Consider the following 23947-nt stretch of genomic DNA (forward strand, 5'->3'; position numbering starts at 1 on the left):
ATTTGTACTATACTTTAAATTTAATTAAACACTTATCATCAATAAATTATGCAAAAAAACAATGGAGATTGTATGCAGTTTATTGGTAGGTACTGTATTTATCTATTGGCTATCCATTCACATTAGGATAATTCTAGTGTATTGTTATTTCAATAGTTACGACATTGCATACCTACTATCGTTTATTTTCTTTAGTTTTTTTTGTAGCTACTTCACAGTATGCCAAACACATGAAAATATACTTACAAAACTTCATCTATGAAGCCGTAAATTCAAATTTTATCATAACATAAAATTAGATACTACCTATTTACAAGCGAATTTAATCATTAATAAATTATATTCTTAACAACAACTGACTTCAATCAAAAATCAGTAATGAAGTTATTTAATAAATGGGTTTGATAGTTATCAACTTAGGTGCACAGAGTGAGTATAAAATTATTTCAATTAAATAATGATAACCGTGTAATTTACGTACAGTTGGCATTGACACAAAATTGTAAGTGAAGATGGCATATTATTATAAAATCCTATAGCAAAAATGACCAATAACAATCACTATAATACAATTTATTTACGTATTTCAACGTAACTTGTATTCAGTTTAAAAAATAATTAAACAATAACACTATATTATCATATAATGAAGATGGATCATTGATTTACTAAAAACATATTTAAAGATAACTGTTCGCTGACGATTTTATTATTGAAATAATATCTCATAATATTATGTTCTCTCAAAGATGGATATTTTCAAATGATTCTTAGTTTAAATTCATAATTCATCAAAAAATTCTGTTTCATTTATATCTAATTAAACTTTCGATACCGCGCACTATTTTCTGCTTCCTCATCTATTGGGTACTTTTATGCTCTTTCGTGTTATGCCTATCAAGCACTTTTCCATGCATATGTAATTCGCTGTTAATTCTCTCAAGGTGCATAACCAGCTTTCCATTGGTCATACCTAGAGTTGGGTTTCGGGAATTTCCCGACGAGAATTCTCGAGAAATTTTCGAGATTTTCCATCCCGAATCTCGAGATTGATATTTTCTCGGGAAATACCCAACTCTAGTCATACCAGTATGCCAAGAAGTGTGCTCAACCAAATCTCTTAAAATTAGCGCTATTTAGTTTTTCATGTAAAATTTACATAAAATTTTACATTTAAATCCTAATTTTTCGTCGACTCAAATGATTTCTATTGTAGTTTTAAATTTCTAACTAATTATAGCGACCATGCAAACTTTTTATGTGTTTTTAATATGTCATACTAAACGAACATTTCAAAAAGATATTTGGTAACTGTTCAAATTTTATTTTAGTCATTCGACGGTAACTATGGGAAAGAGTGACTTGAAACCCGGTGGGTGTTTTTTGCATTTTATGTTTCACTCATGTTTTTTCATGTCATGTTTTGGACGTCTTGAAATTATTATTTCCAATGTTCACTCATGTGAATAATAACACATAAATAAAATTAAAATTGTAGCAATATACAATAGTAACATTATTAATGGCAACTAAAATCATTTTTGGTCATTGTATCATAGTTCTACGTTACTTAACATTATAATAATATTGTCAAAATGTATTTGCAAAATTCTCTTTAGTGAATTGTTATCTGTTAAAAAGATTGTATCAGCAATCCTTCATTCTTCACCCGACTGTATAAATCACTTTGGGCCTTTCAAAATGGAATACAAAAGGATATCGCATTTCGTGACCAGTTTTGATGTGCTTTTAATAGTACGCAATCTAACATAAACTAGCAGGAAACTTGAATTTACTGTTAGATTTATTACAACATTATCGAATATAAATGACATTATTTATTATGCACTACAATTTTAACTGAGAGACTAGGTATCGTATTATTTTTTCCTAAGTAAAATAATTATTTTAACCAATTATTTTGAAAAAATCTTCCGTATAGAGATGGGACTTAATGTATGAAATTCAAACAAAAAGGGACCTTTATGTCACTGATTAAGTTAGCTACAAGTGTCTTCGCGTAACAAGTATATTGTATAGTATGCAGACAATACAACCTTCAATGTAATTCTTAGCAATTATATTCAACGCACCTAGAAAATAGTACTGCTAACTCTTAAAATTAAGTTAAACAAAATTATTGCCATATAATATTAATTTTATTCAAAATATTATTATAACTATCAAAATAATAGTTTTATTAAACGTTACTCAGTAGGTATTTGACATATAGCTACCAGAGCAATTAGGAATGTCTATCTTATTTACATATAAATTCAAAGTGCAATACATTAGACCAGTGCTCCGCAACCTTTTCTCACCCACGGCACGCCAAAGGTCTTCTCAGAATTCCACGGCACACTAGTAAAACAATTTATACACCAAAACATGGACCCCACATCCTTAAGGGGGACCCCAAGCCAGGATTTTTGGCGGGCCCCCTACCTATCCCTAAGGTTAAAGACAGTCTGATACTCTAAGATAGCATTTTTCAAATGGTGTTCGAGGTAAAATTAATGATATTGATTGTATGTTTAGCGATTTTTTGTATTTATTAATACATCCACTTGAATAATTATGGACTTATTACTATAAGAATATTTACCTAAAACACAGTACTTCCATAATTAAGGAGTACTCTTAGCGGTCACTCACTACCAATTTTTAAATACATATTATTATCTCAGTGGCGAAGGGTGGAGGTAGACTGTTAAGTGCCGGCATAAATAGTGCATACTAAATTAAATTTACCAGTTATACTGTATTATTGATTTCATTGAATTAAGAGTACAAAATCGCAGATGGTGTTGGTTAATGTTTAAAAAAATATACCCTGACCAAATTTTAATAACATACTTATAGATATTTTTTTACTTAATCCATTTTCGCTTGGTTTGCACAGTGTTTAATTGAATTTAAAGAACTAACCAATACCATTTGAAATTTGTATTATTAGTTCAATGAAAACCAATATGTTTGACTGACAAATTTTAGTGTGTACTTCCACCCTTTGATGCTGTTATCTATCTATATTGAAATATTATAAAAAAAAACAAATACAAATGTTTGTCTCTATGTAGACAATTATGGCCTTGCCCTTTATTTAAATCATATTGAATTAATTGCCGTATTTTTTGCATATAACTATACTATTAAAAAATGCAACATAACAATTTAAATATAAAATCGTTATTTACTTAAAATTAAGTAAATTATACAAGAACCTAACTAATAAGTCAAGTAGGTAGAAATCAGTCAGTTATATTCGTATAAATAAAACGACTCCAAGTTATTATATTTCTATGTTTTTTTTTTATTTCGCGTACACGAATTTTATACACACGTCTCATTACAATGGTTCACGTAATGGAGAGTATAAAATGGTGTTCGGTCGATGAGAAATAATAATCTATATTATCATGCAGTGCTATCTGTGTTTCACACTTTTATCCTGTGACGAAAGTGGTAAATAATATATTATATATTATATATATACAAATTTTAATTAATATAACTTTTATACTATTCTATTTTAGTATATTCGGCATCTTCAGATACAATATACACTCATCAATATCAAATTCACACAATCAAGGCAAATTACACAAATGTAATACTACAAAACTTAAATCAATTAGAATATTACAACTCAATTTGTAGCAGTAATATTTAACAGTCGCTCTGACAACAGGTAGCAAATATGCTGCTGAGCGCTTCTTCTATTATTACAGGTATGCAATAATTATTGTCTGCTTTGATAACTACTTTGGATCTAACGATGCGCCATTTAAATATCTCATCATTTTCAAATCGATTCGACTTTAATTATTACTGACCCTACAACAAAATGGTAATAATAGAGAGACCTTAGCAAATAAATATTAAATATTTACGAGTACGTCATGGTCTTCTGTGACGGTATGTATTAACATTAATAATTCAATTAGAGAATAATTACTCTATCTATACTACATCCCAGCAGTTTTATACTACGGTTTCAACAGTGGATATTTATTTTGACCACCAATGATTTTCCATACAATCACGGGTGCTTTATTATAGACTTGAAAAAAATACCAGGTAGCAGTGCCACTTGTCAACATTCTTAAATGAGGCGTAGTTATTCAAAATAAAATATTTTGTTTACAATCATATTTTGACTTTATTACTGCTTTACCTTTCCATCAATCTTACTTTCTATATTCTCGATGATATGCTAGTACTGCACTGTAAGTATCTGTCAAACTATTATAAGAGTATCTGATCATTTGTTTTCTTTTACGACCCGATTAAAATAAACGATTGTTTTATTTTCATGTCATTTTTCAAATTTAGTACCTACCTTCTTGCGTTTATGCGTATCTTTTCCGTCACCTTACCCCATTTAATACGTCTTCTCCTTGTTGTGGCTCTCGTGGTGCAGTGCGCAATGCGCTAGCCTTCCATCTGGCAGCTCCGGGATTGATTCCCGGTGAGGTCAAAATATATTTACATAATCTAATATGTAAAGTCCTTAAGCCTGGGAGTTTTGCTAATGTAATTGGGTTTTACGTCCCGTTTGTGGTGTATAACAAAAAAAATAGATAAATATTCTCTCATGCATTACATACAAATCAAATCAAATATATTATAAAGTAATTATATAGGTTTGAATGAATATCAAAGATGTTGAAGAAAACCTTCTTTATAGAGATGATACCTAAACGTATGAGAGTGACCACTGAATTATCATTTATTTAACAAACACTCAAAATATTTTAAGGCAGCAAATTTAAGAGTAAATACTAATAGTGTAATGATATTTAGATATCCTTTAATTTTCCCTTTTTCAATGGTGGCAATTTCATTTGGAAAGCCACTGGCTATAGTTATGCACATGTACGAGTATACAGTAGGTAAGATACTGACATATTTCATGGTCGAAAATACATAATTATTACCAGTACAGTATCATTCTGGCTGCATATTGTTATTCAGAGTCATGTTTATACATGATAGTTATAATAATAATTGTGTAAAATAGTTTTTTTATCCAAGCACTTGCATTGTCATCTCGTGCATAATAATATTCTTTTTATGCTGAGATACCAAGAGATAAAATGCAATGACATACTTTTCAGAGATGATAATCTTGCATTCAATGTGGCATCAAATTCTTATGTTATGACATCTTTTAATAACTCAGCATAAACCGTTTGCTATCTGCTGTTGAAAAATAATAAAAATAAAAATAAATCAAAATTAAAACAAAATTTATAGATTTTTCAGAATGTAACGAAAGAGTGTAAAGAAATGTGTTTGTAATAAAATTATAGTATTCTAACTACAGCTAATCGCATAAAAACTATGACAGAACGTGATAAACGTAACGTCATAATCTACGAATCTGAACTCACGCGGAGTAATGAGTCTCATGTAAATAGTCCCGGACAATTGCGATAATCTTCGCAATAATCAGCGATATAATTTTATATATAAATAATAGTTTGAACATTATGAGAGGATAACAGTATTCCCCAGCTTGTTATTCAAGGAAAAATCAATGGTAAGCGTAGCAGAGAACGGCGCCGCATTTCGTAGCTTAAGAACCTCCGTGATTGGTACGAGTGCAGCTCCACTGAACTGTTCCAGATAGCAGACGACAAATCTAATATCGCCTTGATGATGGCCGACCTCTACCAGGGGATGTCACAATAAGAAGAAGAATAGTTTGAATAAATATTTTTCTACGATTTACGGAAATACATGTGTGGTTATTGGTCGAATTATGATAAGTGCGAAGTTGTTAATTTTTAGATATCTTTTTGGTCGGTCTTACGTGGCTGAGGATTGTGACCACCTTGGAATTTTTTCATCTTTTGAGGGACCAAGACTTTTCACTCTCGATCGTCTTCTTCTGTCAGAGCAGATTGAATACTGCTCCGATCAGCTCTTTTATTCGGTGACTCCAGAGCACCAACCCTCGTTCATTGCTGCTACTATTGAAATATAGGTAATTTTTTTCTATAATTCACCATAACAGTCTCTTTTCTTGGATTACAGGGAAAAAATTAATACGTTATACTCCTTTAATTAAAAATATTAATTTCGTATGTATCATGAATTAACTAAACACCATACTTGATTATATTCATTTTGAACATATACGCAAAGATTTATCGATTAAACGAATCTACCACTTTTGATATACTATATTTAGTAGGTATAGATGTTTTTTTTAAACGTGGTGTCCAGGCGTATTCGGAAACAGACGCGCGTTCGATGTTCTTCGACATGATACAGTTAATACAGTATTCAAATTCAAAAACAAAAATAAAATAATATTCCATTTTAGTACGTATTGAAAATTATTATATTGCTGTGGTTTTAATTGGTCAATTTTAAAAAGTTTGTTTTTTCAACATTTTAGAGAATAACGTGATTTTAATAATTATTCAAGACGTCATGATTATATAAACATATTCATCTTTTAATCAAGTATCGAAAGGATTCTACGATTCCATCAAGCGAGCTTTACTTGACAATAATTATATTATATTCACCGTATAATGAGTTGTTTGTTGTTTACATCAATAATATATTTCGTCACCATCGACAAATCATTAATATATTTTACTCATTATTTAAGTACCTATTAAGATACTTTATAGTGCGGGCGTAGCGAAAAAGTGGTTCAGACAGCTTAAAATAAATGATATATTTTTTATGTAATTTCCTCATATCCTACATTTCCGCTGAAACAATTTTGTAAACCACAGGATTAAATAATGCAGCTACTCTACATAAAATAATGCATTTTCATCTTAATATCATCGGTTAGAATAAGATACCAAATATAAAGTAGTATATTATTGATGACGTCTTTATAAAATAATAATTATTACAAGATAAAAAGAACTTTTTATATACCACGTTTTTAATTTTTCTGATCTTTTTATTATACTTGATAGAAATACTGAATAAATACAGAATACTGAAATGTCATTTTAACATTTCATATTGATTTCCATAGTAACGCACGTATATATTAATAATTTAGTTGCTAGGACCCCCTTAGCAACCGACAATAATAACTTTCCATACAAAACAGAATTGACTGAAAATGAATTCAATTCTGCTTAAAAATGCCTAAAAGTATTAAAAGAATGCATTGTCATCGTGTTCTGATATATTCTAAAAGTTTAAAATGTCTATCTAGTCGGGAAGTTAGTTAAAAATCTTCAATCGTCCAATACAAATCTTGGACAAACAAGAAAACAATTGTACTGGACAAACAAGAATACGAGCTAATAAAAACGTGGTAATAACATATTACCAGTCTAATGAGTGTGAAACACATATAGAATCGGCTGTATTGTGTACTTACATGATTTTAAAATAGCATTATTTTGAAATAAAAATATAATAGAACCCGTTATAAGATTTTGAATAGGGTCATATTTTATTAGGACCTAGGTCTTATAAAATTCTACTAGGTTATGTTGGAATCTTTGGGCCAAACTGTCTGGCATGCAGAGTGATAAGGGTAGTTTTAATTTAGGCATATTTATTCACAATTTACCTAAAAGAAGTCAGCAGGTTCACATGCTTATTGAAATCAATTCCTGACAATATTCAGCGATCAATGTCTATTGAAATGTCAACAATGAAAAAATAAGCATTCGTTACACGAACTGATCTCGGCGGTACTTTGTAAATAAATAAATTGTATACACAACGAGCAGGAAAAATCCCAAAGTCGTGAAAATGCCAGAACCCGACATCACGACCCAGTTGCTGTACAATAAATTGTTAAATTTCACACCGTATCAAAACGAAATTCAGTTTCTCACAGCATTCAATAATGTATAGAGGCATTTTAGACTCGTGTGATACGAGTTGACAAGTCCAAAAATAATATTCGTTTTAAAAACAGCAAACTTCAATAGTTTATAAAAAAGAAAAGTTTTGAAAACATTTTTTTATGTGTAGTTTTTTATTTAAAATGATAGAGCACCGGGACAACTGGATGCCACGTAATTCGAAATTAAATAAACGTTAGGTACTTATAGGTACTTTTAAAAACATATTTATTATTATTATTTACATTTAAATTATTATATTATGATTTAATAGTTGGTGAGAATTTAAATATGCACTCGTAAATAATGATTTAATCGTCCATATGTTTAAGTTCCAACGAAAAAAGAGTTTTTTATTTTATATAAAGCCTTAGGCATGGTAATTCTCAATCCGTAATAAAAAATACATTATGTTAAGAGTAAAATGAATTAAAACTTCTAAGTAGTAGATAGAAACTGATTAAAATTCCTCGTCTACGTTCTATATACGTGTCTACGACAGTGCGGCATCCAATTGTCCTGGCGCCCAGTTGTTCCATTCCCTCTCGATGTGTGCGACGACATCTCAACTATTGCCATACTGTCTCCATTATTGTACATTACTTGTACGTTACGTCTTAAAACAGCGAGTAGGTAATATTTCTCTAATATTGAGTACCTATTGATAACTCTCCCGGCTGTATAAGGCAAGGTGATGCTCTGGAGTCCTTTATATTAGGGTTAGAGTATAGAGGAGCATTTCTAGAGTCTTGGAACACAGCTATTTTTCAATTCAGTAAAAGTGAAGAAAACACGAAACTCGTAATTTTATACCTCTGCGCAGTTAGGTTTATTATTACTATCAATACAATAATATTAGGGGTATGTACATTTATACAGACCCATCAATTGATCGTCCTAAATATTTGAGATATTTTTATTAAAATTACAACTGCTAATTTAGAGTAAAAACATAGTACCTATTTAGAGACAATATGTTGATTTATTGAGTTTGAACGACACAGACTATTACAAATTATTCATACGTAAATTCTGGAATTCACGAAAAAAGGATGTACTGACTGCCTTATGGAAAGAAAAATCCTTATTTCTCACTTTAAACCAACAAATATCACGAATTTGGAGACCAAACCTAACCTCAGAACATTTTTTTTCTGAGTGCCCTGCTCCAAACGTTATCTGTGGTAGAGGAGAGAATAGCGATAACTCTACGACTGCCAAAACAACAACGAAATTTAAAAAGCCAGTTGTAAAAACCAATAGTTAACTTCGTCGTAATTAGCTAAGACACACATAGCTCAGTCTTTAAAGCACATGGGCGCAAATTTAAGGGGTGCTGGTTTGAATACGGCTAGGTGTCGTATCACATCTTATGTTAACTCTGCAGCCAGACCGATATGTTTAGCACTCCGTAATGGATTCATTCGCATGTCATCTGCCAAAAGTAAATACGTACTTTAATGACAAATGATGTCATACATTTGTTCTTTATTCAAAAATCAGGTAGAATATTGCAAATAGCTAACAATACTTTAGCCGATATATTTTTAGTAACTCTGGATAATACACAAATCGCACACCGGCGGCATCTAATCTCGACATCTGGTGAATCTTCATCTATACAGCTACAATTCGAAAGGCCTAAATGTTTTTAAAACGATTAGAAGATTGAATCAATATATTTAAATATTATTGCAGATTATTGAAGAATCTTTGCAAGGACTATCCAAATTGACACAGGTGATTTACGCGCCACGAAATCTTTAAATTAATATCGGCAATTGCGCGCGCGAAATAAATGCTTAAAATGTCTGCCAGCGTTTCTGTTTCGTGATTAATGTTGGCTACTTACCTTGCGGCGAATGGTAAAGGTGTCCTCTTTGTTCATTAAAATAATAACGTTTGACTAAACCGCTTTGTCGTGTCGGCAAGTCTGCCGTGGTTGCTTCTTGATTATTTTACAAACTGTTACAAATTAAGCTTGTAGAATTAAATTTAATATTTTAAACCGGATTTTAATCATTCGCTATACAAATAATTTATTAAAATTAATATTACGCTAATATATGATTGGCATGGATTTTCAGGTTGTGGATAAAGATCGGGGAGCTTTTTTGGGTGTTGCCCAAAATCTATATGTGTTATAATTTTATTACCCGTTCCGCTGACTTTTGCTCTTAAAATCAGGAATAAACTTCTCTCAACATGTCATAAAAACCCACTCATATTGTAATAAGGACATCACAATATATCATAGAAAATTAATAAAAAGGATTAAAAATTTCATTGACATCTCAAAATGGTGTTGTTTCATTTTTGATAAAAACAACATTATTATTATGATTTTTTGATAACACAGCAACTTGAATACTGTCTTTGGAGTACAACTAATTCATATAATTATAACTACATTATATTCAAGTCGTTAAGGGTAGAAATTTTTTATTTTAATAAGTAGTCATTACAAAGGGGAGCGACATTTTTTTCGTTCCCATGAGTTTGCAATTTTAAGAGCTTTTACAGATTTTGACGTTTTGATGAGAGTTTTTGTTTTAAATTCCATTCCAAGAGAGTGAATTTAAAATTATTTTATGCCCCCAATATTTATTATGTTTACTTTATTTCTCTGACTCGAGGTTATAACGTTAAAAACCGGAAATGTATTATACTATCATTAAACATATTCAAATACTGTCTTATATCGAATATCATCTCCAACAGAAGCATGTCTCGTTCAGGAAGCATTTTTAAAAATGTAGATTGTTTTAGTGTAGCCCAATAGTCATTTAATGCCTTTGTATGACTACATTTTTATCCAGTGGTTGTCCACTTACACTTGGTTGTGTTTTTTTATCTGTCTTATTTTTAATTGGTTTCTTTTGTGGACTTTCCACATCATGTCCAGCGTATTTACATATTTCTAAGCCACGTTGTGCTACTCATATCTTTTTCACTAGTAATTAATTGGTTAATATACATAATATGTATGAATATGTATTATATATATGGTCTAGTATTATTAATACTATTCAGATACCCAAATTTTGGATTGTATGTAACATAATAATAATTAGATTCCTTATAAAAATGCTATTTTTAGTAGCTACTTAATCGTGTAATTTTTGGACATAAATTGATCAACTTTTGTATTTAAATTCATTGTTTCACTACCACAAAAGACGGATTTAATGCTTACTTATTAGACAAGTATGTTCTTTTATTTTATATTGTTTTACTTTTTATTGAATAGTTATAATATAGTTGTGGTGTCAGATTCTCAATGTAACAAGTGCGATAGCCCAATAAAATACGGCATGTGTTTTGTTTATTAAATAGGCGGTACAATACTTTGTGACATCAGTGGGTCTATTCTATACTTATCGAACACTAAATTGATAAATAGTATCAAACTTAGGGTAGGTTTGTATCAAAATATTAGCACTTATTGTAACAATTACACGAAGCCGGTTTTTATTGTTGCAATAAGTGCTATATTTTAACAGCAGCAAGATAGGTGCTGTTAAAATATAGCACTTATTGCAACAATAAAAACCGGCTTCGTGTAATTGTTACAATAAGTGCTAATATTTTGATACAAACCTACCCTAAGTTTGATACTATTTATCAATTTAGTGTTCGATAAGTATAGAATAGACCCACAGCTTCAGTTTACATATTATATACGCTATAAAATCTCTTATAAATCACTTTAATGATTTGCAATTTTAATAGTTTCAACTGTTTGTACCTTATGTAACACTAGGGTTTAAGGTACTTTACGGTGAATAGCAGCAAACTCGACTTGATTTCGTTTCAAAGAAGGGTAATAATTAATAATAGTTACTTTATTTACAGTCGGATATTGTCAAAAATAATATTCATTTCTGTACATACTAATTTATACATTCAATAAATGACATTTTATATGATAATTATAAACAGTTATTGAAAAGGACTAAGATTGCGACACGTTCTCTCACTAGATAAAAATACAAGCCTAAAGAAGTTGCATTTTGAATAGAATTATCGAAAACTTGGTAAATCACCAACTCATCTCTTCTCGTGTATAAGAATGCAAAATTACTAATAATTAGTTGTCACTTTCGCTGGACGGCAACGCGTCTTATTAAAAGCCACGAATCTTAAACAAAAACCAAACTTGCTCTGCTTCGATCAATTAAACACAATTACAGTAACACATTGATACAATCGTATTACCGATATGTTATTATGATGGCAACATTAGATATTTATAATATTAATAATTTTGCTCGGTATTTGTGTAGTAACATAACATACATTGACCTCATTGACCCATTCACATGAAATCGTACCCTGACGACTGTCGCACGCGGTCTACGTAGATGTGACCTCATTGAGTTGTCCACATGCACTCGCGCAGTATCGCGGCGAAACACACGTCATCTGGACAAGCGCTAACGAAAAACCCAACCGTCACCGACCGTTGATTGAGTCGAACGGGATATTATGAATTATTCTAATCTGGCCACGACTCCAGTAAACAATCCAAAGTGATATTTCACGATTGGAAACGATCGGCGCAGACGATCGGCATGAGAATCTGCTAGTGTAATTTAGCTTTTAGATTTCACCTCTCATCGAAATAGGTATCTCTATCTTAATCTCTCCCCCTATTATCAAACTTTAATCTTATATGAGTATCTTTATTTACGTTATCATATTCATATTCTTTAATATTCTGCATTATTAAAATACTTCACATATTACGTACGTTGATCATGCTTCGCGAATCGCTATTTCGCTTTTATTGTTAATGCTATTTATTCAAGGCTGATTGAGTGCATCCATAAAACGAGTCCTATTTCTTTCTTATCAGAGTATAGTGTCAAAGCAATAAAAACGTTCATTGTAACAATTTCCATTACCTATAAACATTCAACATACCTAATAATATTATCATAAAAACGTGCGGTATTCTGCAAGTACCAACGAACACTAGTCGGATTAAGGCACAGGCTTCGGGAACTCATCTTATTTTTATATTCCTATGCTCACCTTCACATTAGAGTATGTTATACCTATCAAACTTTATAAGTTAATGTGTTAATAAACAATAGCCATATAATATGACGCAATATCTACAAAATTACTCTAACTTGATAAACACAAGTTTAGTGTAGGGCATAAGACGGTCATAGGACTATGGACCTATGCCGGATATCACACACAAGAGTGATATCACTAAAAATGTATAAAAAGGGACACACACCTCGCGCCATTCGTCTATTATTTTTAAATCTTTGCAACGCGTATATCTTGCCCGCTGTATATGTACTCGCATTTCCGTTAAATAAACTGTAATGTTTTAACTTCCGTAAAAGCTTATTGTTTCGTGATCATCTTCTCGCCATCTAGTCTAAATACATCCTTGAAGGTAAATCACCTAACAATTATTACCTTCAAGACGACGGTCTTTAAACGTAACTGCTGTGAGTTTGCTGTAACTGCTCTGAGGAGTTGCACAGAAATCCAGTCTTTGGTTAGGAGACGAAGGAAGGATAACACCAGCAAACCACATCAGGTTCCTATCAACCGAAGCTCGCTGCTTCCTTTGCCTTGCTCTCTGAGGGACATAACAGTACGATTATAGTATATGAATCAATAATAGTTAAAGGAAGTCGTCAAAAATAAAGGATCTTCTTTGACACGATATTTTTTTTACGTACCTATAAGAAAAAAATTAATAGCAATTTTGATGAATTCAAATGCTTGGGTTAAATCATCATTGGGCTGTTAAAACCTTTGTTGCGACACAATGTATATTTTACATGAGTGACAAGAAATAACTTTATACTTACTTATACATAAACATGATCATTTAGTGTCCACTTAGTGTGATCTTTTTTTTATCGTCTCTTATCCAGAACAGTTTGGTGAAGCTGCTATCTTACCAATACCAGTGACTCTATGCTATACACAAATCAGTTATCTACGGCTATCAACGGTAGTTTATCATAATTATGTATTGTGGTGGTTAATTTGTTACAATAAGTTAACCGTCTAAACTGTCAAAAAGTGCTATGTTTTAACAGCCCCTCTCTAGGCCGTATTAACTTTTAGAGCGATATAGAAAGTTTTAGCCAGCTAACTTATTGTAACAATTCGAGGGCTTAGTGTCAAACAACACTATCTGCAACGGTGCAAAAGGTGCAACTTTACAGGAGAGCCAAAAATCGTTATTTTAGATTCTTGTAACGTAACAAGGGAAATGTTTATTTAAAACCTAATGTTAATATTTTATAATTTATTGTGTATACATTTATCTTGCTTATGATGATGTTAAAATTTATAGGGATAGTTTTAAAAAAATATGAAAACAAGGGTAACTTATGTAATTAGCGTTAAACTTTACTGACGATTTAATAAGAAATTAGAAAAGATTGACATAACGTTATTTGACTATCATGTAGCCGTAAATTTAAAATAACGTTATCTCAAAAAAAAAACACTTTTTTGTAGATAACGTTGTCTGACTTTAAGCACTCGAATAATTATAATACCTCAATACATAAATATGATAAACTACCATCGATAGCCAAAAATAGCCACTTTGTGTATAGAATAGACCCACAGAGGTTCTTAAGCCACGAAATATGGTGTCTTTCTTTGCTACTTTGTTTGCCATTGATATTTTATTGGGTAATGAATTGTGGACGCAGTATTTTCGTCCTCTCAGTGACTGAGGTATGTACTGTAGTTATCTGGTTTTGATACCCATATTCGTTTGTCACCTTAGAGTACCTCGATACATCCACATCTCAAAGGCTTTTAAATAAGATCAGCTGAAGAAAAAAAATATACATGTAATCTCGTATCAGTTCTTTAATTTCACTTGGTGAAAAAAAGCATGTATTTTTTTACGTATGCAGTTCGCCGTGTCACACTTCACCATGAAATGTTGTATCATAAATATATGGTCGTATATTAAAGACCGTCCAACCTCTTTGGGTAGTATAGTACTGAGATAAAATTCATGTCTAAATAAAACTCGGTTCTTGTCGATTTACAGGAAGCTAGCGGCAAACAAATTTTGAAAATAGCCAATATACTAGATTAATTGTTGGATAAGGATTTAATAAAATTGGAATATTATTATCTGCAATGCTCCAGAAACAATGTGTTTTATTTCATCTCAGTGCTATAGAGATGACCGTATAGTATACGATCATGTCTTTCCGATAAGAAAGCTCACGGCGAACTGTGATACGGTGAAATGTAATACGACCAATTTACATATAACCATTTTTTACACATAAATAATAACAGTAATTACTACAGTGGTTGTGAATTTTTTTATTAGATTTTAACTACATCAAAATTTAACTATTATCTTTTTTATACATAAAAATAAATCTTGCAAATTATTATTAATAATTATAATATATTCTAGATAAAATTATAATAACGAGATTAATATAACAGCAAATAGGTGTAAATATGTAAAGTGTATTATTATTTATTCAAATTGTATTTCGCAGTCTATCAGTAATCAGGTTTTGCAAAGCCATGTCCGGTTCATAACATCATTATTCAATTTGGAGTTATCCATGTTATTTCACCTTGCCGAGAAATAAATCTTTTTTTTTTAATACAAGCCAGTGGAGCGGCAATACTGAGCGATGTTTCTTTGTCGATTAAGTTGTTGCCAGGTAACTCTTTGATGCGTGGGCCAGACAAAGCACTTAACAATGTATTAATACTCGATGCACTTAAATATTTTCAACAATAAATAAATTATTAGTTAGACGCTTGGGGCTATATGCATAGTCGTGGGTCTTATAAGGGAGCTTATGTAGCCGATTTTAAAATAATGTACAAAACAAGACGCATATCGAGTCAAATCTGCTCTCTTAATTGCGAAATTTAAAGCACATTTATTAGGTATTGTATAATATTATTACTTAAGGCTCAAATAGACTCTATGACGATCGGTCATATAAATGCCAAAAATCCCGTTTCTTATGTTGGCGTCCTGTGTCACAGGCAGGGACGGCTCTAGTAAAGGAGCAAAGTGTGCAGTGCACTCCCACCATAGATTAAATACAAATATATAATATAAAACCCCCATGTATTCAGAAAAATGCGATATCGAAAACTTATGCGAAATCACTCATTTTAAATTCCGCGCGTTTTCGAACAATGGTAACGCAAGCGCTTCAACACTTCGCCTCAGTCACCCATACACACAAATGTCGAAAAAACAATGTCGATGAGACGCGACCAATACACACGTAATAATTCCATCGATGTGACATGCCAGGAGCATTATTCGAAGTGTTCCTTGAATTTACGCACATTTTACACGCACACATTTATAGCGGACAACCACAACGACAAAAGAAATGAAGCTTGTAGAATCAAAATCACCAAAGTTATATAAGACTACATGAGTCTTCGTTGGAAACGATGTTTTTCATGTTCTTTTCATTTCAAGTACAGTGTACCGGTGGAAAGCACACACACATAAACTAGTCATGTGGACTTTTATACACAAACCTCACTAACCAATATGAATATTCCTACATATAACTCAGGCGACGCGTCGAGGTACAGTTGGAAGCCTAATTATTATAATGAAATGACGAACTTCATGTCGATGCATATTGTGTCAAAAATATAATCATATTCACGACTGTTAGTTTGGTTGATATAGTCTATGGGTTGATTGTTCGACAGTTGGGTTTATAATATAGATTTAATAGTATTTACAATGAGTACCGTGTATTCAGTTGCATATATTAAAGACAATCGTCACGATTTTTCCAAACGAATTGATTTTAAAGTGGCAGGCCGTCCTTTGCCATCTATAAATTTAATTCAAAAGTGTACAGTGAAAACGAAGATTGTTAATCGGAAATTTAATGTGCAAATGTACTCAAAAACACAATGGCTTTGCGGATGTAATATTCTTAATACCCTATTTTGTTTTCCGTGTCTGTTGTTCGGCGGAGATGTTAACTGGACGGTCCATGGGATTCAAGACTTGGTCCACCTGTCAGTAAAAATCAAAAAACACAGTGGTTCAGAAAAACATATTTTAAATGAAATGCAACTTGCAGTCTTGGGAGAAATAGATATACGTTCACAATTGGATGCAGGGTACCGTTTATCTGTGAAACAATTTAACGAACGTGTCGACAAAAATCGTTATATTTTATCCAGATTGATTGACTGTGTGAAGTTCTGTGGTGCATTTGAATTAGCTCTTAGAGGACATGATGAATCTGCAGATTCAAATAATCCAGGTGTTTACCGAGGGCTTATTGACTTTGTCTCGGAAATTGACATAGCCATGAAACAGCATTTGGAGAGCAATAGTGTTTTTAAGGGTACATCAAAAACGATTCAAAATGACATTTTAGATTCGATTCTAGAGGTGTGCCGTAACGAAATTAAAAATGAAATATCACAAAGCAAGTTTGTAGCTATACAAGCAGATGAAACAACGGACGTATCTACTACAGAACAACTTGTTTTGGTCATAAGGTATGAACTGCGCGGACAGATCCATGAACGATTCTGGAAATTTATGACGCCGAAAAACCACACTGCGGCAGGTATTGCATCTGAAATTTTGAAAGAACTAGAACTTCTCGACATTAAACAAGCACAACTAATTGGCCAGAGTTATGACGGCGCATCCGTGATGAGTGGCCGATTAGGTGGTGTACAGGCTTTGAAAAAAGCTTCGTATCCACACGCACACTTCATACATTGTTATGCACATCAATTGAATTTGATAATGGAAAGAAGTGTTTCAGCTAACACCATAGTCCGAAACTTTTTTGCTAATTTACGAGCGTTCCCAATTTTTTTTTTCGAGGTCTGCGAAGCGAACTGATATCTTGAAAGAAATAGTTCATAGAAAAATACCAGCAGCACCAACAACGAGGTGGAATTTTAATATAAGAACAGTTACTGTTGTCCATACTTATCGAGATCAGTTAAAAGAGTGCATGGATCACATTTTAGAATCTGAAAATTTAGACGCCGATACCATTAATCAAGCTGGAATGTTGTTACGCTATATAAACGAAGACAATTTTAACTATTGGTTAGATTTCTTTGCCAAAATTATGCCAAACTGTGATATACTTTTTAAACAACTTCAATCGAGGTCAAAGGACGTGTTGGAGATAAATATGGACATTGAACACTTTACGCGTGCTATACAATGTATTCGTCAAAATAATCATATGTCACATATTCAACCATCGAAAAAACGTCGTCCCAATGATTTACCTCATTCTGTGATATGCAATGAAGTATGCGACATTATAGTGAACCAAGCGAAAGATCGTTTCGAATATAAAGGTCATTTAGTAATATCCAAATTGTTTTTTAGTGAAAAGTTCCGGGATTATCATACAATTTTTCCAACTACAGATTTTAATACGGTAACATCATTATACGACATTATTGACAAATTTAAACTTAAAAATGAACTAATAGTCTTATACAGTAGAGAAGATTTCTACGTTACTGATGGAGCATTGTCGATACTTCAACTTTTCACTAATAATAATTTACTGGAAGTATTTAGTGAAAGTGTTACCCTATTAAAAATAATTTGTACAATTCCGATGACTTCAGTGGAAAGTGAGCGTTGTTTCTCAACTTTAAAGAGAGTTAAGTCATTTTTGAGAAATACCATGTCTCAAGGCAGGCTAAATGCTCTTGCGATGCTAAGTATAGAAAAACAATTGATATCGTCAATCCCGGACTTTAATATTCGTGTTATTGACGTGTTTTCAAAATCCAAGGATCGGAGGATGGACTTCTTGCATAAATAGGTGAGTCTTTTTTGCACTCCCTCATATTCTTGTCACCGGCCGCCACTGGTCACAGGGTGTCACAGAGTGTAAATACGATGTCATAGCTTTCATACAATATGTATGTTTAATATGTCGGAATGGCATAGATATGATCATAGACAATAAATCGCTCTTAGCATATATGTGCCCGATCGTCATATTATAGTCTATTTGAACTTTTAGACACTGGTTTCGGATACATCAATATTGTATCGATTACCAATAATTGTCTATGGATATGCATACATCAACTAAAAAGGCCATTTGAATGAATAATTACCATGCATTTAATATACACGAGATTTCAGAATATTCATAACTTCATCTTCTTTGACTATGTCCGCTCTTCAGTTATATCATATGGCAGTAGCGAAGGGTGGAGGTAGGCTATTAAGATCCTCCATAAATAGTGCACATTAAACTGTGGTAGTCATACGTATGTGTTTTTATTGAACTAAGACTACAATTTACAAGTGTGTAAATTGTAGTAAGTGTGTAACACCAATTTACAGTGGTGTTGGTTAGTTTTTAAAAATCAATTAGTTATTTAATAATCGATTATAGTAATAAAAAGTTCAGGTTGTGCCGCTCCTGCTTGTACATTACAGGATATGGCACTTCGCGAAAAAAGCTCACTATCTGAATGGGAATGGCTGGAGCACCATTCAATTGTGACCCATGACTGCACTCGGTTAAAAAGAAATTCTGACTATTAGACACTCGCATCACAATGTACTTCACACCTTACGAAGACCTATTTATAACATAAACCCAAAATTCTTTAAGGCTTATACTTCAGTTGAGGCTCGGTCTAAAAAGAACGTGAATAGGCGATGCGCGGATTGTGCAAATGACGCGAACCGAACGAAATATAATTTGTCATAAAAATTCAACACGCGTCCATTTAATGTTATGTTATTGTTATATTAGTAATAATAATAGTATATTCATTGACATGTTTTCTTTTTCAAATAAATGGGGAACGTTTTTTAGTCATCTTTACACGATTTAAGAATATATTCCTCCGACGCCATCACAAAACAAATTGACGTGCGTACACCTCGACTGTTGCCTCGCCTCCGATTGGCGATGAGTGAAAAATTTCGTCTTAACTACTGTTGAAAATTATTTGCCGTTTCACTTATGTATGCTCTTATGCCATACCGCAGTAAGCACCTACATTAAAAATCGTAAATTTTGTTTTAATAAAAGTGTGCTTTTTAGAGTTATAATATACCGACACAGGTACACATATCAATTCGATACTGTCGATAAATTCACTTCATACTTACATATCAATTCTTTCGTATAAATATTATGTTTCCTTGACTTTTTAACCAAAAAATACATATAAATCATACACGAATGAGAAATGAGATTATTATGTATGTTTTTTTTTATTCCGGCTTACATCATACCCATTTTAGTAACAACGTAACATTTTAAACCGAACGCGTGCGTGTTTCCGTGTGTTGTGCGTGATTTAAAATAGGTAATCCAATTTAACCTTAACACTAACACTGAATATCCTGAACATTGATTTATTGATGATAATTCAATTAAACTTCCGCGGATTAAGCATGAATTTAACAATCTTTTATTTTTTATTGGAAATCTGTTATAAAAATAATAATACTATGTACGTAAGTTTGAATATCTATGGCCGGAGTATAAAAGCGCACACAGGCCCAGTCTTAGAGAGCCTCACTTAGTTACATGTAAATTGTACGTAAACCATTTTACCGTAGCACATTAGCTATGAGCTTTCTATCAAAAAGAGATGACCGTATATTAATTATATGCTCTACATTTTATTAGATTCAATAATAATATTAATTCAATTTTCATAGCCGATTATGGCAAAATTCATGAATTTATTCTAGAATGAAAACCTAACTTAACTTAATAAATAATCCAGTATATCGGTTATTTTCAAAATTTCTTTGCCGCTGGCTTCCTGTAAACCGACAAGAAACGTGTTTTATTTAGACATAAATTTTATCTCAGTACTGCATACGTACAAATTTCCGGACACGATATTTCAAGTCTTCTGTCAAAGCGCAATATAGTCAGACCATGACACGAGACTGTAAAAATTGTTGTTAGTCCTAGTTATTGCTTTTGATAAATATGGCAAATTTAAATAAATTGTAATAATTTGAACTAAATATGCAATCGAAAGTAATAATCGATATAAACATTAATTCAATTTTCATGGCCTATTTTGGCCAAATTCATGAATTCTAAAATTAAAACCTAACCTAACCTAACCTAACAAATAATCCAGTATATCGGCATACGACGGTATACGACGAACTGCATACGTACAAATTTCCAGACACGGACTTGAACACAAAAAACTGAAACGGTAGATAAAAGTTGATTTTTAATTTCAAATTAATCACTAGGTACGAGTATGAACACCAAACCTATACTACCTATGTAAATTTCATACATAAATACCCTAATTCATTATCAAAAATCAAAAAATCTATTAAAGAATGTAGACGTAAATAGCCCAGCACCATCAAGACCTTCGACGGGCCTCGACGCCGGAAATTGACAATGGCTAACGGAAATACCTGACTAATCTACCCTCTCTTCCTGCACCCCAAAAGACTGATTATGTTTCTTGAAAATATTAGGCAATACGTAAAATAACAGAGTGGCAATAAAGAACGCCTCCATGCAGTGGCGAAGGGTGACTTTTGGAAAGAAGTAGGCTGTAGAGATCAGAGAAAAATTTATAACACATTTGTCAGGTATACTTATGGGAAATAAGAAGATAATACTATATTACTACTGATACATAAGTACACACTAATAATTATAATGACACACTAATTCGATGAAATTTCAATATCTCACTGACGACATAAAAGTTATTTTTATTTTTAAAAACTATTGGTGGTGCTGAAATCTGTAGTAAAATATTTATAATACATTCCTATATACACTACGGATGTCGTTGGAAAATTAAATTATTCTGTAGTTTAATATGCAACTAAAAATTATTTTTATTAAGAAGGTAGGCTTTAAATAATCGCCTAGTATGGAGTCTTACCCACTGCTCCATAGTGTATTTCCAAGCATGATATGACGTGATAACAGTCTCTCTCCCGCTTAAGCTGTCGATTCCAATAAGAATCCGAGACAATGTAATTATTTTAATTATTACATTGTCTTTCCACCAAAAATTGACAGCTAACAACACTAAAGTGATTTTGTAATAAGTTTGGGTTTAGAACATTTCTGTTCTAATATTATGCAAATCATAGTTCAATTTTATTACGTTGGTTAAATAACCAACAAATTTAAAAGGTAGATGATTGATATTGTACCATTTGTACTATGTATATATTATATTAATATAATATAATCATACCAACTCAAATTAAATGAAGTCCATTCTGAACCGACAAATGAATTTGCAGCGCTCCCTTTTAACAACTGCGAGTAACGAGCAGTGGAAGAATTTAAAAGATAAATCGTGACTGTTTATGGATAAATTGTGTACTCTAAATTCTTACCATAGATAACAATTAAACTCTCCAAGGCAGGTTTAATAAATCTTTTAACATAGGTCGAATACAGAAAAAGCTGCTACCAAGTAACGCCACTTTTAAACGTATCGATATTTTGTCCGGAATATTCCCTAATAAATTACAAACTTTGTATTGTTTTGATTTACAAATATTGACAGTTCTCTTGAGATTTGGATTACGTCATTAAAACACTCAACTCAATTGTTTTATAACTGCGATCTTTTTTGACATTAAACGACAATAAAAAATCTTCATTTTTGATAACAGTGATCACACACTCTTTATTAAAGAAGACATTCCTTTATGTTAGGACGTTGTCTTTTAGTTTATTTTTTAAATTGCATTTGTGTCTTTAGTTTTTTTTGCAATAGGTACTAGGTATATGCTTTAGTATATAATTTTACTGATAGAACTCGTATAACTGTTGCTAATTTATTGAACTGCAAACTATTTATATGCAGCGCTCGAAATGGACCGGTACGCATGGAACGCAGCTGGTCCTGTTTGTGAAATTTCTTCGGTTATCGCTCAGTCTCATAAAAAATTGAAATATTGCATTCCAGTTCATGAATTATTAAAAAGTTATAAAATTAATCTACTTTACATATATTTTTTTTAAAGTCTAAACGAAACTTAGTTATGACGTGACGTAAACCTTAATTTTCGTTTTCGGCGACAACAACATTGTGCCCTAACTTCCATGTCACAAGTTTAAAGACAGTTAGTCAATTTGACCGTCTGAGCTTAGCAAGTAGATTTCTACATAATACATAAGTATATATTTTTGAAAAATTACCAAGCGCTCCGGTTTGTAAAATCTTCCATTTTGAGCGCTGTATTTGATCATATTATTATTTGGTCACAAAACAGTGTTATAATACACCGACTGTTGTGAAAAATGCATATATTTTAACGTTTAGTTAAGTTTACATTAAGCCTAAGTTTTAAACTCAAGTTGTAAAAATTATTAATTGGAAAGTAATAATGAAAAGTGGTGTCAAATCTTAGAATTTTGCAGTAGAATTTAACGTCAATTACACAATATTTAAAACGCTAAAACATAAAATGACTGACGTTACGGTTTTAACATTTTTCTTTTTTTTACGAATATACGACCGTATTGTTTTGATTATAAAATATACGTTCACTTTTAATTCAGTGAATTTGCACTTTCAGTAATTTTGTTCCTCTTTCCCTTTATTTATTTTAAAGAAGACAAAAACATAAATTGATATTAAATACTTTTTGTATAATTTATTAATGGTTTTAACTGTTGGATGCCCCCTTTTAAATTTTATAATGAATCGCTTGTGTCATTTGTATCGGAAAAATTGCCATTGTCATAATTGTAATAATTTATCAAACAAAAGTCCGTTTCCGATTGTGGCGTTCTAAATAGAAATAAGAAAATTAACGACAGGTTGACTTAACCTGTACAAAAGTAATAGTCGCTTTAATTCAAGCACTGCAAACCAGGTTAACTAATTGCAGTTATTCAACTATTAATGCAATCTACTGTTTTAACAAACGATAACTAAAATTGCAAAAACGTATGTATATATTTAATATTATTTTTAATCAAACTTTAAGCACCATGTAACCACTCTATTGAGTATTTATGTTCGATTTTCAAACCTCTAATCCTATATCTACTTCACTTGAATAAAATTATAATTTATTGATAATATATCCCATAAAGATCCTG

General features: G+C 31.7%; 1 protein-coding gene across 3 annotated transcripts in view; it reads left to right on the forward strand.

Moving 5' to 3' along the window:
- Positions 1-23947, forward strand: part of mol (dual oxidase maturation factor 1 mol) — a 242918-nt gene that overhangs the window by 157460 nt on the left and 61511 nt on the right. The gene's annotated exons all lie outside the window — the stretch shown is intronic.

The sequence above is a fragment of the Rhyacophila brunnea genome, unplaced genomic scaffold (genome assembly GCF_057557595.1).
Source record: "Rhyacophila brunnea isolate RB1 unplaced genomic scaffold, BYU_Rbru_1.0 scaffold_17, whole genome shotgun sequence".
Taxonomy (NCBI): Eukaryota; Metazoa; Arthropoda; class Insecta; order Trichoptera; family Rhyacophilidae; genus Rhyacophila; species Rhyacophila brunnea.